The sequence below is a fragment of the Magnolia sinica genome, chromosome 10 (assembly GCF_029962835.1).
Source record: "Magnolia sinica isolate HGM2019 chromosome 10, MsV1, whole genome shotgun sequence".
In the NCBI taxonomy this organism is placed as follows: Eukaryota; Viridiplantae; Streptophyta; class Magnoliopsida; order Magnoliales; family Magnoliaceae; genus Magnolia; species Magnolia sinica.
Window position 1 is genome coordinate 9,270,527 of NC_080582.1, and position 15,771 is coordinate 9,286,297.

The window sequence follows — 15,771 nt, forward strand, 5'->3', positions numbered from 1 at the left end:
GGAATGAACGGGTAAACGAAAGTAGGGCTTGAGTCAAGGGCTTCGATCTTAAAACGGCCCTGTGGGGTCCATTTTAGGGATTTAAGTGATTCTGGTGGTCCTCAGGCTATGAAATTTCTAGGATGGGTGCTTCGTGGCCTGATGAGGGGCCACGCAAAATTTGGGGACGATCGGACCAGGGGTTTGACCGCACGGGTCCGATTTGTGATCGACGGTGACCGATCCACGATCGGGTCCCAGAGTTGGTGGACGGATGTAGAAAAATCCATTTGACCTCCCCTATAAACGTGGAAGAGATCTGATGGTCAGATAACCAGGAATCTCGGTTCCATTTGCAAACGCCAGATTTGGTCCTGGCATAGGTGGGGCGCTTTAAGTCAGTGCCAGATCCCATTTCCGAGCGTCTGCTGGGCCCGCGGTCCGCGATGGCTTACAAGCCCAGTGAGACCCATGATCCCTTAGATTTCTAGATTTTTCTGACCTTCCGGTGTCGCGGTACAGCCCGGACGGAATGTAGCTCGGTGAAAATGGTCATCCGGCTTGGCGGCCCGCACTTGGTCTTGTCATGGCCTGCCCGGTATAGGTAAGTGGGCTAATCCTAAATTAATTAGCTCATGGCACCCCTGCCACGAATGTTCCAAATGTTCGGTCCTGTGGAAGAATCCTATGCGGACGCCTCAGGACACTGTACCGTTTGGATGGGATGTTACAACTTCCGTCTTTGGTGTGGTCCACTTGAGTCTTGGATCTGCCTCAGTTTTGGTCTTATGCCATGAAATAATATGGCCAGATGGATGAATAGTTTGGATATAATGGGTACATCATGGTTGACCACACAATCTGATGGACTTGGGTGGTGTGTTGATGTCACCAAGTTCCATGTGCCCACCATGATCTATATATTATATCCACACTGTCCATCCATTTTACGAGATAATTGTAGGGCATGGGCAAAAAAAATGAGGCAGTTACTAAGCTCAAGTAAACTATACCATAAAAAGCAGTGGGTATTGGTCGACCGTTGAAAACTTCTTGGGGCTACTGAAGTTTTGTATCAATATGATATATTTTTTTAATCCCTTTTAATGATCATGACCTCATGAATAGGTTGGATGACAAATAAACATCATAGTGGGCCCTAAGAAGGTTTCAATGATGGGAATAATTGTCCCCATTGCTTTCAATGGCTTGGTCTACTTGAGATTTGGACCCGTCTCGTTTTGGGATCATAACCTAAAATGATCCCGCCAAATGGATGGACAGTGTGGATATAACACATGCATTGAGATTGCATCTGAAATTGTCGGCATCAACATCCACAACATCAATTCAGACTTTTTGCAACAAGTTAACTCGTTGCTAAAACTTCAAAACTCGTCACTAAAAGCTTTTTACGACGAGTGTTGATCGTCGCCAATTTTGTTGCAAATACGGTATCACAAATTCTATTTTGTGACGAAAATGCTAACCCGTCATCAATGACTCAATTATTTACGACGACCTAATAACTTGTTGCAAAATATATTTACGTACCGACGAGTTGACACACCACCATTGCATATTATAAAACGTCGCTAAATATAAAACTCATTGCGAATAAGAACGTTTTGCGATAAGTCATCATCATCGCTAACAACCCCAAACTTGTCTCAAAAGTTTTTTTGCGACAAGTGTTGCGTATTTGTGACGGGTGTTGCTTATCGCCAATTATGTTGCAAATACTAATTATTTGCGACGATATATTGTCGCTAAATATAACTTATTTGCCGCGAGTTTACACGTCGCCATTACATATCATAAAATGTCACTAAATATGAAACTCATCGCGAATAAGGACATTTTGCGACGAGTCATCGTTGTCGTTAACAACCTAAACCTTGTTGCAAAAATTCGTTTACGACAAATATTGCTTGTTGTCAATTTCGTCACAAATACTAATTATTTGCGACGGTTTAATAAGTTGTCGCTAAATATAGCTTATTTGTGATGAGTTTACACATTTCCATTATATATCGTAAAATGCTGTTAAATATGAAACTCGTTGCAAATAAAGACGTGTTGCGACGAATCTAGTTATTGCTAAAAAATCGTAAATTTGTTGCGAAAGCCTTTGTGGCGACGAGTGTTGATCATTACCAATTTCATCGTAAATACAATGCTATAATTTCTAATTAGTGACAAAAACAACAAGTCATCGCCAATGAGTTAATTATTTACCACAACCTAATAAATTATCACAAAATATTAGTTACGAGTTGATACGTCACCATTACATATCACAAAACATGAGTAAACTTGAAACTCGTTGCCGATAAAAACTTTGTGCTATGAATCTATTCATCGCTAAAAATTCCAAACACATCGCCAATTACTTTTGTTAAAGAGTGTTGGTTATCGTGAACTATGTTGATTTATTTATTAGCAATATTTTTTCATATTTGAAGTAACTAATCAAATAAAATAACCGGTATTAATCAATATTCATGATCATCCATAGAAATATAAAAATAATTTAATTAAATTAAAACCAAATTTATAATTATCCAGAACAAAAAAAAAAAATACACATGTCCAAATTGTCCAATAAAAATTAATAAAAAAATAAAAGAAATGTGCATCCTCGATAATGCAGTAGGGCTTAAGAAGATAACACCAGTCTGTAGGAAAATCTGCAAGATGATTAAAATAAAATATGATTAGTGACTATTCTATACTACTTGCATATATAATTTAAATATGATATTCAACTTACCACTAAGGTTCTAATTGGGGTTGCTGTGACATGAGGGTACGCACCATCTCCTCCAACTGAGCCTGTCGTGTCTGCATATTATTTATCGTCCCTAGCAGGACTTGCACCTCAGTCCTAAGCCTAACCAACGTTGCCTCTGCCTGCTCGGCCCTCCTCGTAGCCTTATCCACATCAGCATGGCTACGATGGGTCAATGCAGGCACCTCTCCATGCCCCAGACCACGGATGTAGACAGATCTAAAGCCAAGGGCTAGCTTATTTAGCCCAAACTTAGCCCATTGTTAACCCTAATATAGGTATTAAAAATAGTCACCTAATGACAATAAGGCAGATCTAAGTCCTAAGTAGACCACGCCACAGGAAGCAGCAGTGCTAAGGATGCCCACCATTGAATTAAACCTTTTAAGGTTCAACGTGTTATTTATTTTCCATTTAACTTGTTAATATGGTCATATATAGGTAGATGAAGTGAAAAAAAAATAAAATAAAAAGAAGCAAATATCATCTTGAACACCTACCACAACATTATCATGACCCACTTTCCACAAGAGCCAAATATCATCTTAAACCATTCATATAGTGAGGTTTATTGTGAACAAACCTGCCTCAAAAGATAGGTATAACCCAGAAGGCAAACATGAACAGAGATCACCTTTGACGCCGACTTCTCTTTGCACTCCACCGTTCAAAGCCTCTCCTCTTCTCTACTATAGTTGGATGAATTTCTTTATTCTTAGGAACTAGGAATAACATCCACCCACCCACGCACAACACAATCCACGTCTGTGTTAAACCGCGCACAAATTAAGGGCAGATTTCCTAGGAAGCATTAGATGTTCCTGCACTGGAAACCAAGTGGGCGCCAACGTGATGTTTGTACAAAATCCACCCCGCCCATCAGTTTTGTGAGCTCATTTTAGGACATGGGACTAAATATGAACCAGATCCAATACTCAAGTGGGCCAGAAATGTGAGGATTAAATGCCGACGTTGAAATATATGTGGGACTTGTGTTCTCAGTTCATTCATTCTGATAGTAATGATATTATGAACAGTATGGATGACATTTAAACATCACTATCGACCCATGGAGGTTTCAACAGTAGGAATTTCCCTCCCCATCTTTTCCTTTAGTGCTGCCCACATGAGTCTCATGTCACGGTCATTTTTGGTCTCATGTCCTATAATGAGCTCAACGGGGTGGATTTCACACAAACATTACGGTGGTCCCCACCTACTTTCCAGCGTAGGAACTTCCTTCCAGAGGCTTCGGCGGGAAATTTGTGCCTGTATTGGGCGACCTCCCTATTCCGACTTTGGAGGAAACAGATTCGCTGCTCACCCTGCGGCTAGTGGTCGGTGCTACGTGGGCCCCAACATGATATATGTGTCTTATTCATGCTGTTCATCCATTTTTTTGGATAATTTTATGCAATGAACCCAAAACTACGGTAGACGAAGATCTCAAGTGGGCCATACAGTTTTGATTGAACTCTAACCATTAAAAACTTATCGGGGCTACAAAAATTTTGTATGAAGCTTATATTTGTTTTTTACCTTCATCTAGGTCCGTATGACCTAATCTAAAGGTTGGATGTCAAATAAACATTACAGGTGACTCTAGGAGGTTTTAATGGTAGATATTCAATCACTACTGTTTTCCCATGGTGTGGTCCACTTATATTTTGATCAGCCTCATTTATGAAATAAAACATTTAAATGATGTATAAAAATGGGTGGACAGTGTGGATAAAATATATAGATCATGGTGGAGTCCACATACCACCGACCACTAGCCACCTGCCTAGTGGCAGCGTCAATAGCCAAACCGCCTCAATTCAAGCTGATTTCAGTACTGAGTTACCAGGTATGCTTTTATCATACTGAGTAAACTCAGTTGGGCCTACCTTGAATGTATGTGGGTTGTCACGCCATCTATCTGTTTTTACAGCTCTTTTTCGTGGTTGACTCCAAAATATAAGTACGCTCAAATCTCAAGTGGACCACAGCACAAGAAAAGGTGGGGATAATGACTTCCACCGTTGAAACCATTCTAGAGCCCACAGTGATGTCTATTTCTCATCCAACCTGTTCATGAGATCACACAGATATGGATGAAGAGAAAAGAAAAAAAATATCAGCTTGATCTAAAACTTCAGTAGTCCCTCAAGAAATTTTCAATGGTAGAATTTCAATTCACACTATTTCCCATGGTGAGGATCACTTGAGATTACGATATACTTCATTTTCGGGCTCAAGCCCTCAAATTATCTGTTAAAATGGATGAACGGAGTAGATAAAATATGTAAATCATGGTGGACCCCACAGAATTTACTCCTCACGCTTAGCCTACTGAGTTACACAGTGCGCAATATGCATCCCAGATTTAGGGCGCGGATTACATACCGACAGGTTGAGTAGCCAGACTGATTAATGAAGTGACGTCCCTAAGCTCAGTGGGCCCCACCATGATGTATTATGTGGAAATTACTCTCCCCACTGTTTTTTGTGGTGGGGTCCATTAAGGGCGTGTTTGGGCGGTCGGATTAGAAGGGATTACGTGGGATGGGATTCAAAAAACATATTTATTACCCATGGCAGGGATTGTCCCCCGTTGCCATGGGATAAGATTAATGCCATGCTTCGTTGATAATCCGGTGGTACATTGAACGGATATACCCACTATTATTTGAAATTACTGAGAACAGCACACATGTGTTATATCTAAATCGTTCATTTCTTTTGTAACCTCATTTTATGGTATAGGCCTAAAAATGAGGTAGATCCAAAACTTATGTAGCCCCAAAGAAGTTTTCAATAGTAAGTATTCAATCCCCATTGCTTTTTATGGTGGGGTCCACTTGAGCTTTAGATTTACCTGATTTTTTGGCCCATGCTCTAAAATAATCTCGAAAAATGGGTGGACAGTGTGGATATAGCCCACACATCATGATGGGACCTACACAACTTGCTAACATTGAGTGAAATTGGCACGTGACCAATGCAATTCCATCTAATCTAATTCCAAGCTTTCCCGTTCTTTCCAAACATGGAGTGGAATTGGCACAGGACCAGATGTATCCCATCCCACCTAATCGCTTCTAATCCCACTGCCCAAACATACCCTAAAGATTTTTATATACCTTAGGGCCTGTTTGGCCAGACCGATCCCATGGTATTAGGTGGCATGGGATTCAAAAAACATCATTATTATCCATTGCAGGGACTGTTCCTGTTACCGTGGGATAAGCTTAATTCCCTTTTTGGTTTGTAATATGGTGGTACATTGAAAGGATATACCCACCATCATTTGAAACTATTGACAATAACATACATGTGTTATATCTAAACTGTTTATTTGTTTTGTAACCTCATTTTATGGCATGGGCCTAAAAATGAGGTAGATCCAAAACTTATGTAGCCCCCAAGAAGTTTTCAACGGTAAGTATTTAATCCCCATTGCTTTCTATGGTGGGGTCTACTTGAGCTTTAGATCTACCTGAATTTTTGGTCCATGCTCTAAAATGATATCAAAAAATGGGTGGATGGTGTGGATATAGCCCACACATCATGCTGGGACCTACACAACTTGCTAACATTGAGTGATATTAGCACGGGACCCGATACAATTCCATCGAGACTACTTCAAAGCTTTTCCACTCTTCCCAAACATGTAGTGGAATTGGCACAGGACCAAATGTAATTCCATCCCACCTAAGCCCATCTAATCCAGCCGGCCAAACAGGCCCTTATTTTTTAACTTATGCGCGAAAATGATATCTCAAAATGTATGGACGGTGTGGTAAAGCACATACACCGTAGCAGGCCCACGGAACTCGGTGACGTCAGTTTAGCGGAGCCACTACTCAACCTGGCAGTATCTAATCCGCGTCCCCGGATTCATCCCAAGTGCTAAATACGGAAGCGGATTGGCTGGCGCAGATACGCGTCGTGCAAAGATGGGGGTGGCAGATTAGATGCTCACAGGTCTAATGAAGTGACGTCACCAGCTCCGTGGGCCCACCATGATGTATGTTTTGCCTCAACACCTTTCATTCATTTGGAGAGATAATTTTACAAGAATACTCAAAGAATGAATTAAATCCACGGAAGCGGATTGGCTTGTGTAGACGGGGTGGCACGGATTACATACTGACAGGTCTAATGAAGTGACGTCACCAGTTCCGTGAGCCCCACCATGATGTATGTTTTGTATCAATGCATTCCATTCATTTGTAGAGATAATTTTAGTGCAATATCTAAAGAATGAGTTAAATCCAAAGCTCTATTATATCCAGCTAAGAAAATAGCGTGGACAGTGACACCCACCATTAAAAACTCTTAAAGGCCACAAAAGTTGTAGAACAAGCTGATATATGATATATGTGTTTTTTCCTTCTCTCATGTCTTTTTAAACTTTTGAACAAGTTGGATTTCAAATAAACATCATGGTGGGCCTTAGGATAGTTTCAACGATTGGAATCACTCTCCCATTGTTTTCCGTGGTGGGGTCCACTACAGATTTTTATCTACCTCATGCTTTGGCTCATGCCCTAAAATGATATTTCAAAATGTATGGATGGTGTGGGTACAACACATACATCATAGTGGAGCCCACAGAACTTGGTGTCACTTCAGTGGCGGACTTGCTATTCAACCTATCAGTATCTAACCGCGTCCAAAGACAAGTGCAGATGCTCCTCGGGCTCCGAGTTGTACGAACGGTTCTAATGAGATCAAAGTTACATGCGCCCCACAATGATGTATTTATTATATCCATATCGTTTATCTATTTTTCGAGATCATTTTAAAGCATTAAACAAAAAATGAATCATATCCAAAGCTTAAATAGACAATACCAAAGATAGCAGCGAGGATAATGATTTTCACCATTAAAAAATTTGTAGGACCCATTGTAACGTTTATTTTCCATCCAATCTGTTAATAAGGTAAAAAATACATGGACGAAGAGGAAAAACAAATTTCATTTTGATCCAAAACTTCTGTGACACCCAAAAGGGTTTCAATGGTAGACGTTTAATCCCCCACTATTTTTTGGCAGTGTGGTCCACTTGAACTTTAGATCTGTCTTATTTTCCGTCTCAAGCATTTAGACGAGCTCGCCAATTGGATGGACGGTTTGGATATAATACATACCTCATGATGGGACCCACAAAACTTGCTAATGTCAATACACCAACTATATAGTTGGTGTGTAGTAAACCTACCAATTCGCTTCCGCTAATTATGGACGCAGATTTCCTGCGAGAGGCTTTCACGCGAAGTTCCTCCGCTGCAAACTTAGGTGGGACCCACCGTGATGTTTGTCAGGAATCCACTCCGTCCATCTGTTTTATTAGCTCATTTCAGGACATTAGACCAAAAGTGAGTAGGATCAAAGACTCAAGTGGGCCGTACTAAAGGAAAAGGTAGTTAGGGAAATTCCTACCGTTGAAATCTCCCAGGGTTCGACAGCGATGTTTACACATGCCATCCATACCGTTAATAACGTCATTCTTATTAGGATGAACTGAAAACACAAATATTGGCATGATTCAAAACTTCAGTGTCCCCTAAAGTTGGGTAGAATCCGACCCGATCCGAAGGCCGAGATCGGATCAGATCGGTAGGCCCACTCAGATCCAACCATATATCGAATCGAATTCGAATCAGTGGACAATCTGAACAGTCGATCCGTACAACGTTCATTCAACAATGTTTCCTGTAATGTTGTCCACTTGAGATTGAGATATAGCTCATTTGTTGTTTAATACCATAAAACGATCTAGAAAAATAGATGGACGACATAGATGAAATAAATACATCATGGTGGGGTCCATAGAGCACTGACCACCAGCCATTGGTTGGTGGCAGGGGCAGTAACCAATATGTCTCCTCTCACCTCGAGCACTGGACTCCTGACACTGACACCACAGTACACTGTGTATTGATGTGAAGGTGAAGCGGATGGGCAGGTGTACCATGCACCAGCTGATGCATTGACGTCAGCAAGTTTTGTGAGTCCCATGAGGTATGTGTTATATCCAAACTGTCCATCCAATTGGCAGGCTCGTCTTAAGGCTTGAGCCAAAAAATAAGATAGATCTAAAGATCAAGTAGACCACATTGCAAAAAGCAGTGGGGGGTTAAACGTCTACCATTGAAACTCTTTTAGGGGTCACAAAAGTTTCGGATCAATATGAAATTTGTTTTTCCTCTTCATCGGTGATGTGCAACGTTCGATTGTCGATTGAAGACTCGATGAAACAATGTACGATAATTTTAAAGAAAATTTCTAACTGTCCAGATTCAATGTACCTGTGGGGTCCACATTCATTGTTGAAAATTTGAATTATGGAGGAGAGGAGAAATACAATTTCATTTCCACCAGATATTCAGGAATCTACTAACAGGATTCGTTTTTGCCTGGAATTATCAGTTCCGGGATCTGATGCCCATTCTCCTGATCAAGACCATTGGTATATTCATTCCTGTCGTGGTTGGACGGTGTAAAAAATATAAATCGATTCCAACAACGGTCCACATTCAACTAAAAAATTTCCCAAGATGGCTTTTTGGGGTATTCCAACGGTCGAAAACCTCCGTTTATCACCCATTGACGGTGGGATATAATGGAAGAATGGTCTGGATTGATGAAAGGTCGACCCCACTTGTCATTCGTGGAAAAATGCATACTGGATTAAGATAAGTCGGTCGCGTACCAAATAATCTTCTTCAAGCGGATTTCGCGCGCTAAATCTGTTTAGTCGGCTGGGGAAGGATCCATTTAGTCTAAGTCAAGCAAATTTGCCTCTCGTTTCCAGCAAAAATTACTAAATCTGCCATTGACGTCCAACTCACAGCGTAAAGACATAATGCCAAGACTTGACATTTACCTCAAGGGCACTGCATGAAAAGGTGCGTTGGCCATATCTTGTTAATGGAAGTGTCCTATCTACGTGTATGCTTAGTACACTCATGTCATTTTAGACCGTCCAGATAGTTAGATCAGCTTTAGATCGAGCATGATGTTAAAATGGGATTGAGTGGATGAACATAGACATCTATTTGGTGACCTTCAAATGGACGGTTAAAATGAAAACAGTCTGATGTAAAATTCATTATGGAAGTAAAATGTGATTATTCAAGACTGGGAAAGAAATTTAGACAGTCTGGATTGAGATGGATGTGGTTCAACTTGTAAGTTTGATGAGTCACCACCATTTAATAAGTTGGGCAGAACTCAGAGTTAAGTGGACGACTTATAAGTTGACGGTGCGTCCTCAAAATCTCCGGTTCATATTGACAGCTAATGAGTGTAAGTTGAGTTATTTGTCACGAGAATTGTGTTAATGAGCTGGCGTAGCATGACTGTCCATATGGGGAGCGGATTGCCTGGGAAAGGATTTCTTAGGAAGCTACTATGTAGGGGAGCTAAGTGGGCCCACCGTGATGTTTGTGATAAATCCACTCTGTCCATCCGTTTTTTCAGTTCATTTCAGGACATGAGACAAACAAAGAGGTAGATCCAAAACTCAAGTGGGCTACACAAGAAGAAATAGGGGGGATTGAAGGACCATTGTTGAAACATTCGAAGTTTTGTATCAGGCTTTGTGTTTTCGGTTAATCTCAGTGGGAATGACCTTATAAACGGATTGGATGACAGTTAAACAACAAGGTGGGCCCTATAAGATTTCAACGGTATCAATTTCTTTCCCACTTTTCCCTCTCGTGTGGCATCCTTGAGTTTTGTATCCGGCTTATTTTTTGTCTTATGTGTTACAATGAAGTGGAAAAAAGGATGGACGGGTTGGATTTATTACAAACATTTGTGGCCCTACCTACAGCAAAAATCTTCTACAGGAAATCTGCATCCTCACATTCACGATAGGGTGAAGTCGTAGCCTAAAAATAAGATCGACTGGACTTTCCAACGCCGATTAGGCACCACCCCCTTCCATACCGAGCTCGACACAGGATATGACCCTGAGGTGCCCACCTTAATGTATGGGTCTATCCACACCGTCCATCCAATTTTTAAAATAATATTTTAATATATAAGCCCAAAAATTAGATAGATCTAAGGCTCAAGTGGACCACACAGTGGGGATTGAACGGCCACCATTATAAACTTTTTGAGAGCTGCAGAAGTTTTGGATCAAGCTGATATCTGTGTTTTACCTTCATCAAGGTTCATGTGACCTTATAAACAGATTGGATGGCTTAGGAAAGTTTCATTAATGTACGTTCTTATCCCCACTACTTCTTGTCGTGTGGTCCACTTAAGCCCCCATCAACCTCTTTTTTGGGTTTAACCCCTAAAATGATATGGCAAAATTGATGGACACCGTGGATAAAATCCATACATCCGTTGGCCCCTCAGAGCCCAACCTGTGTCGAGCTCGGACCGCTCAGCTCATCTCTTTCATACATTTGTTAAGCTCCAATTTACCCATAACAACTCTCATTCATTTCAACCGTTCGTTTGATGACCACCAACAACATATTTTCACCGTTAATTTTGTCTTTTGTGCTTAGGTGTCCAGTTTTAAGCTATGGATGAACCATCCAAACCACTTTATTTTTATTTTATTTTATCATATTCTATTTACTAATGGACGTATTGAATGAACGGTTCGGATCTACTACAAGTATACCACGTCTGCAGAAATGACATGGAAGGACATTACCTCCAGTGGGTCCATAGGTTCGATAAAATCCAGTCTTCTCAACATGCTGATGCCTATGATTGCTTATTCAGCACTCGAGTCAAAACGCGTATTTTGCATCGAAAAGTCCCATGGGGGCCACCATTGTGCGTGTGTGCAATCCTATCTGTCCATCATTTGCTCCAGCTCCTGTTCGGACTCATCTGTGTTGGGTTGGGTGGACCTTCAGAAGGTTTCAGTGGCATCCCATCCTTACTGTTTCCTATCTTGAGGCCCACTTGAGATTTGAATAGAACTTATTTTTAGGACTCCAAACTAACAAGAGCTGGTACAAATGATGGACCGAGCAGATGTCACAAAAAATGACAGAGGTCTAACAATGCATTTTATTGGGAGCCGATTGAGCGTGTGACCCTGGGTAAAGTGAACTGCATGGGGCTCATAGAGATGTCCATCACAAATCCACTCCGTCCATCTATTTTGAAAGACCATGATAGAACAGGATTCTAAAAATCGAGCAGATCCAAAACTCATGTGGGCCATACCACACGAAACAGTGGTTATTGAACTCCTGTTAGTGACAGAAGTTTTGCATCAGGATGATATTTATTCCTACAGTTTATCTGAGTGTTAATAATTCTATGAAAGGTTTGGATGGAATATAAACATCATGGTCAGCTCCAGGAAGCTTTCAACAATGGACGTTATTATTCCTACTGTTTTGTTGGTGTGGCCCACCTGAGTTTTGGATCTTCCTAATTCTTCAAATCCGACCCTACTGTGTTATTTCAAAATAGATGGACAGAGTGGATTTATCACGGCCATCTCGGTAGACCCCACACAACTTCGGCCTCAGAGATCTGTGTGCCCGGGATCACGGGCAATCCGCTCATTTTGTTGGAAACGGATTGGCTACTCCCCTGCCACCAGCCAATGGCTGATGGTCGGTTCTCTGTGGGACCCACCATGATGTATGTGTTTCATCCATGCCATCCATATATTACTCCATATCATTTTATAATATGAGACAAAAAAATGAGCTATATCCCAAACTTAAGTGGACCACATTACAGGAAACAGTGTTGAATGAGCGTCGACCATTAAAAACCTTTTGGGGGCATAAAAGTTTTGGATCAATCTGATCTTTGTTTTTTCACTTCATCTGGGCCTGTATGACCTAATCAACAGATTGGATGTCAAATAAACAGTACAGTGGGCCTTAGGAGGATTTTAATGGTGGATATCCAATCACTATTGTTTTCCTGTGGTGTGGTCCACCTGAGATTTATATCCCTCTCATTTTTGTGATCAAGCCCTAAAATGATCTGTAAAAAGGGATGAACGGAACAGGAAGCTTTCAACAATGGACGTTATTATTATCCAGGCTTCCAGGCTAGTGGCAGGGGAGTAGCCAATCCGTTTCCCATTTTATTATCCAGGTTCGCCTTTGTACCCGTGACCGTGGATGGTTCATACACTCGAAATTACACTAGATAAGCCAGTCCATCGATTTTAGAGGATTTTGGCTCCCATGAAAATCAATAGTGGGTTGGGCTTTTCCTAAACTGGCCAGAATCCTCCAATCAATGGTTAGGATCACCCTATCATTGTATTTTAGTATTGGCCACATCAGTGGTCGAGTCCAATAGATGAAAGCTCTGTAATACATGTGTATTGCATGTGCACAAATTGAATTATTGGTAAGTGATTAAAATATTATTATTTTTTTAAAGTCAAGAAAATAAATCTCATTAACATTAACGAAGAAGACAAAGGCCTTAAAAATACCACCTAATAAATAAGCATGAACACAAGAGGGAAAAGAGGAGAGAAACCCACACTTCCGGGTCAGTCACAAACGAACGAAAAGAAAAGGGAAGTAAAACCTCACACGCTACATCCAGGAAATATAGAAATAGGAAGGAGAAGAAAGAAAGAGAGGGGAGAAACACACGAGATAAGAGAGAGAAGAAGGTTTATTTACATATGAAACACTAATCATCTCTCTCTACTTGTATTAACACACAAACCATATGTAAACCATGTATATAGAGAGGAGTGGGACATAAGCCCGAATGTGTGGATGACCAACAATGGTCATCATTGTTCCACTTCCGTCTTTGGTGTGGTCCACTTGAGTCTTGGATCTGCCTCAGTTTTGGTCTTATGCCATGAAATGATATGACCAGATGGATGAATAGTTTGGATATAATGGGTACATCATGGTGGACCACACAATCTGATGGACTTAGGTGGTGTGTTGATGTCACCAAGCTCTGTGAGCCCACCTTGATCTATATTATATCTACACCATCCATCCATTTTACGAGATAATTGTAGGGCATGGGCAAAAAAATGAGGCATTACTAAGCTCAAGTAAACTACACCATAGAAAGCAGTGGGTATTGGTAGACCGTTGAAAACTTCTTGGGGCCACCAAAGTTTTGTATCAATCTGATATATTTTTTTAATCACTCTTAATGACGACCTCATGAACAAGTTGGATGACAAATAAATATCATAGTGGGCCCTAGGAAGGTTTCAATGATGGGAATCATTGTCCCCATTTCTTTCAATGGCTTGGTCCACTTGAGATTTGGACGTGTCTCGTTTTGGTATTATAACCTAAAATGATCTCACCAAATGGATGGACAGTGTGGATATAACACATACATTGAGATTGCATCTGAAATTGTTGGCATCAACATCATATATCAGGACTGTTCAAAAGGTCCAGCCCACTGTTCTTTACTTATTATAGCACACCACAGCAATCAAGCGGTTCTAAACATCTAAGACTAGACGTATCTTATATGAACATTCTCGTCCATCCAATTTTTTTTTCCAGGCCAATGAATTCACATCTTGGCTCGTCAGATCAGTGTGATTGTTTTAACGGTATTTAATGAACAGTCCAGATCGATGATGAAGGTCACCTACACGTCCAATTGATCATTACTGGGAGAAGTCGCAATTCAATCTTTCTTTTACAGCAGTAGCTCTCATCGGATGCATGTTGAACCATGTCCTTAATACTCATACGAGTCCAACTCAACCGAGTCGACTCGGGTTCGGCAGTTGGGTACAACATTCTCCCCCAGTCACCTTCGACTCGGACGAGTTGCAACTCAACACAAGGTCGAGTCATGAAACCGTGGTTGAAACGCTTCTAGTCTCTAGAGCCACAATGGGTTCGTGCAGGACCCAGCATGCTGTCTATTGAATCCAACCCGTCAATCCTCGGTCATGCAACCCATCGATCTTGCATGTGGACCCTTGGTTTCATTCCTCTAAAATGTCTATTTCTTTATACATGTGTAGTCCTCTTGATCAAACGATGGATTTGGAACATTCAAGCTAGAGAAACAGGGATTTTATCTTTCTTTCTTTCTTTTTTTTTTTTTTTTGGAGATTGGATAGTTTAGGTTAGGTCCCGGCCCAACAACTTTTGGGCTCGGTCCTTGGGTCTTAAGTGCCAGACCGGTCCGGGAGAGCTAGGCCTGCTCAAACTATGAGCTGGGCCGCTCTTGTGCAATATCGAACAGGTGCGCGCCACCAACTGGAGGCAATCCTTTTCACCTTAACTCGAAAAAGTAATAAGAAAAATACAGTGGAAAATGCATCCACCATCTTTTTAATGGTGATCATTCCACCATGCAAGTGGCATATATTAAGGAAATCTAAACCTTTCAAATCCTTAAAAAAAAATAATAATAAAAATAAAAAATAAAAAATAAAAAATCCAAACAGTCCATGGTTGAAGAAAATTGTTATTGTCCAAGCAGATTAAATAAGATTGTTTATATTGCTGAGGAAAAACACCACACATGATCAATGCAAGCAATGTAAAAGCACAGGAGGATAGCTAAACTAAACTCAAAATTAATACAAAAAGAAAAATAAAACAGGATAAAATTCAATAAGCTTTGTGCCATGGTTTCATTAATGTTTATTCATGATGTGTGACTTTAGAACAGATTATATACCAAATAGCACAATGGTTGGTCGATCCTAATAATTTAAAACTCACTAAAAACTAGTTATTCATTTTGTATGCTCTGAACATTATGATTTTGTTTTGTGGCCCATTTATAGAGTTGTATGATAAATGAACGGTTCGGATCATCATCATCATCATCATCATCATCATCATCATATATATATATATATATATATATATATATCTCAAGTGGGTATAAAAATGTGAAAATGTGGAGAAGAATTTGGTGTCCTCATCAAGTCTTAAGTTGGGACAAATGGGGCCCATGGCTTGGTGCTCCATACTATTACATCGATGGGTTCATAGAGGACGTGGGGCCCCCAAAATCCCCATCATGGGAAAGCCAATGG